The sequence below is a fragment of the Athene noctua genome, chromosome 13 (assembly GCF_965140245.1).
Source record: "Athene noctua chromosome 13, bAthNoc1.hap1.1, whole genome shotgun sequence".
NCBI classification, from domain to species: Eukaryota; Metazoa; Chordata; class Aves; order Strigiformes; family Strigidae; genus Athene; species Athene noctua.
Genome location: NC_134049.1, coordinates 24,096,090 through 24,100,182, shown reverse-complemented (window position 1 = coordinate 24,100,182; position 4,093 = coordinate 24,096,090). Strand labels below are relative to the sequence as shown.

The 4,093-nt window shown below is 55.4% G+C and overlaps 1 non-coding gene across 1 annotated transcript; it reads right to left on the bottom strand.

Annotated features, from left to right (window-relative positions):
* Positions 1–1,522: 1,522 nt before the first annotated feature.
* On the bottom strand, positions 1,523–1,604 carry TRNAS-AGA (transfer RNA serine (anticodon AGA)). The gene has a single exon. It is a non-coding gene; the product is annotated as a tRNA-Ser (tRNA).
* Positions 1,605–4,093: the final 2,489 nt, after the last annotated feature.

Sequence of the window (4,093 nt, the reverse complement as noted above, 5' to 3'; positions counted from 1 at the left end):
TAAAAAAGTTGCAAAGCAGGTGATCGTCTCCTTGTATCAACAGGGAAGATCTCAACTCCATGAGGAATCTTTCCTTCCTTGTTACCAAAGTCCCTCGGCTTGCAGGCTCTCTTTGGAGATGAGTAGCTGTATTGTGTTTCTGTGCCAAAGCTTTGGAAACAGGGGTGCTGCAGGTATGGCTTCTATGAGAACAGGCCAGAAGTTTCCCCCATTTATGATAGAGGCAATGCCAGCTGATTCCAAGACCAACCCACCGCTAGACAAAGCTGAGCCAATCAGCAATGGTGGTAACACCTCTATGACAACATATTTAAGTAGGGGGAAAAGCTGCTGCATAACAGTAACTAGAAGAGAGGAGTGAGAATATGTGAGAGAAACAACTCTGCAGACACCAAGGCCAGTGAAGAATGAGGGGAAGGAAGTAGCTCCAGTCACCAGAGGAGAGATTCCCCTGCAGCCCGGAGCGCAGACCATGGTGAGGCAGGCTCTCCTTCTGCAGCACAATAAGGTCCACAGTGGAGTGGACGTCACTTGCAGCCTGTGGAGAACCCCAAGCCAAAGCAGGTGGATGTGCCCAAAGGAGGCTGTGACCCCAGGGGAAGTCCACGCTGGAGCAGGCTCCTGGCAGGACCTCTGACCCCATGGAGAGAGAAGCCCACGCTGGAACTGGTTTTCTGGCAGGACTTGTGACCCTGTGGAGGATCCACACTGGAGCAGCCTGTTCCTGGAGGAGTGCACCCCCTGGAAAGGGCCCACACTGAAGCAGCTCATGAACACGTGCAGCCCATGGGAAGGACCCACACTGGATAAGTTCATGGTCCCCGTAGCTGGGAGCCCATGCTGGAGCAGGAGAAGAAAAGTGAGGAGGAAGGAGCAGCACACACAACGTGTGATGAACTGACCACAACCTCCACTCCATATCCCCCTCTGCTGCTTGGGAGGAGGAGGCCGAGAAATCAGGAGCAAAGTTGTGCCCGGGAAGAAGGGCGGGGTGGCGGGCAGGTGTTTCAAGATTTGTTTTTATTTCTCACGCTCCTACTCTGCTTTGATTGGTAGTAAATTGCATTTATTTCCCCAGGTGGAGTCTGTTTTTCCCGTGGTCTTAAGTGGTGGATGTCCTTCCTGTCATTGTCTCATCCCACAAAGCTTTTGTTATATTTTCTCTCCCCCTGTCCAGTGGAGGAGGGGGAGTGACACCTGTCAGCCAGCCAAGATCAAGCTACCAGAGCAGCTGTAGTTTCAGGTGTAGGGAAGAGGAGCTGGTGGGGATGTGCTGCTTGGGATGTGAGGCAAGGTCAGGTTCTTAAGTTCTGCTCAAGAACCCACAACAGTGGACCTCTTATTAAGCCCCTTTAACTTGCCTGTCTTGTAAATAGGAGGAGAATTTGCCATCCATGCTGGCATTTCTGGAGGAGGCAAGAACCAGCGTGGTAGGCACAGGGGTGCCCAGTTCAGGCACCCAGAGTGCCAGGGCTGCACGTGGGGCCAACTGCAGGCAGCCCAAAAGGAGGCTGCAGCACCCCGTAGTTGGCAGGATTCGAACCTGCGCGGGGAAACCCCAATGGATTTCTAGTCCATTGCCTTCACCACTCGGCCACAACTACCTGCTCCAGCCCTCTCTGCCCTGCCGATCGCAGGCCCTGTGCACTGACACCCGGCGCCCTGGCACCTTCAGGGCAATGCTCCACTCGAACATTCGCACCTGGCACTTGCACTGACCATGACGGGCACCTGCTGCCAGGCTTCCAGAGGCCTGGAGAGTTGAAGCCACAGGGGTTACACAGGGAAGAATGAAGGAAGATGTGTGGAGACAACCAGGGACAGTGACACTTGATGGGCTATTAGTCAGGTGAGGACATTCCTGCAGGGAAGACTGTGATCTCCTGGTATCAAACCCAGCCTCACAGAAACACAGGGTGGTGTCAACCCTTGATCAAAGACCACGACTGCTCTACAGGTTGATGGTGAGTAGGGGGGAAGGCTTTTTTGGCCTGGCACAGAGCTGGTCCTGCTGCTGCTGCTGTGGCTGGTTGCACCTGGCAAGGAAAGCGTGCTGCCGTGGCAGGGGGCAGATGAAGATCAATAATGCCTGGGTGGTGGTCAAGGGACAGACTGTGCTTCATGAGGCCAGGTATGCAATTGGGCTGTGTGGTGAGAGGAGGCCTATTCATTGCTCTTGCACCTTACGGCCTGTGGGGCCAAGGCAAACCCAAGGCGCCTCTTGTAACGGGATTCTCTGCAGGAAGGGGACAAAGCTTCTCAAGTCTCTCACTCCAGGGTCGCTTAGAGGAAAAAAAAAAGCCATGCTCTTTGCTGTGCTGACAGTCAAAAACCATCCCGGGCAGTGGGGTTGTATGTGGGGTGTTTTGTGTTAGCCCAGTAGTTACAGGCTCCCACTCTGTCATCAGCAGTTGTACGAGTAGGTGGAGCCGTGAAGGAGGAACCTGATTGCACATGTCAGTTCCCTACTGAAAAGGCCCACCCTGACCTCATCTTTCAGTCACACTGCCTACTTCCAGCCACGGAAAGAGGGGCTTTTCTCCTTTCCTCTCCATAAGCAGCCCCTGGAATTTATTCCCACACCTCCATAGAACAAGAGAGAAGTGCCATGGCTGTTTTGAGTACGATGTCTGTGAGCAAAACTTAAGAGGACCAAAAGGCTCATTCAAACTGTCTCTATGAAATACCTCAAGGAACAATTTGGCAACTGGCCCCACAGGCCCATGATCACCAGGTTACAGATTCATGCTCAACGACTCTGAGGCTTTCTGGTGCTCTGCTCTCAGTTGAGGGAGCTCTATCCCCAACTGGTGGTGAGCGCAGGACAGAGGTCGGTGCTCTTTCTTGCAGAGCAGAGGTTTAACTGAGGCAGGAAGAGAACAAACCACCACCGGACTAGACACAGCTTTGCTGCACAAAGTCTTTAATGAGAAGGAAGAAAGGCGCTGGCACAGAACAGAGACCAAGAAACACATCTGCAGGGTTCAGGGATGCACGGAGAATGGCCCGTTTCCCTAGGACAAGCTCCCCACAAAGTGCTTGCCCTGTTCCCATTCTGCTCTAAACTCTGACAATGCCCACCCAGAGCAGTCCCTAACTCTGGCACCCTCCCCTAGGCAGCAGGAGGTTCAGCAAAGCAGAAGAGAAGGAGCCCTTTCTCGAGGAGCTCAGAACGAAGCTGAGCCACAGGAGACATGGTGAGGCCTGCCGTGCAGTGAGGAGACGTGGGCACAGGTCTCTCGCGCCAAGTGGGAGGTGAGGACGCCCAGCCGGTCTGCAAGTCAGGGCCATGCTCCCACAGCTGCAAGGTCCCTGTCTTCCATCCCACTCCAAAGGACGCGATCCAAGAGCTTCAGCAGTTCATAGTGCAGAAGGGGGGAGGCAGACACAGCCCTGAGCCTCCCAGGCCAAGGCCGCCCCCAGAAGAGATGGGAACCCCCCCGGAGCTGAGGGAGCTCCCAACAGCAGCCGACAGAGAGGATCCCACGGCTGTGCTCTGGGGGAAAGAGGTGAGGATGGGGCCCGGCAGGGTCACCACCACCGGGGAGGCCTGGATGGCCACCGTCGAGTCAGCGCAGCGGGCGACACAGGGCTCAGTGCAGCTGCTTGCCAGTGGGGTTGGGCCAGAGGCTCCGCAGGGGCGTGGGGGACAGGGTCTGCAGCAAGACATCTCTCGGTGAGGGAGGCAAACCTGAAACACAGAGCAAGCAGGAAGCACCCAATTCAGTATCAGCCTGTCTTTCTTTTCCTCCGCTCTCTCTGTGGACACTGTATGTTTTAGAAGCTCAGACTGTGCCTAGAGCTCACACGACCCTCGTCGTGCCCTCCGAGTTGCACGGTACAGGAAGGCTGGCCCACGTAGGGATAGCACACAGCACAGTGGGTTTGAAGCACCCGTGGAAACACTGATCATAGCCCACCTCCAGAAGGCGCAGAGCTCATCTGGAAGGCACTGGAGGCACTTGGCCATTTGCTTAGAGACCATCTGCTGCAGGTGCAAATTCCGGTGGGCAGACCTCCCTGCCGCTGAGCCCCATTGATTCCCTTCTGCTTGGAAGACCCCCCTCATCCCAGCCCTCCCCAGCCGCCTCCG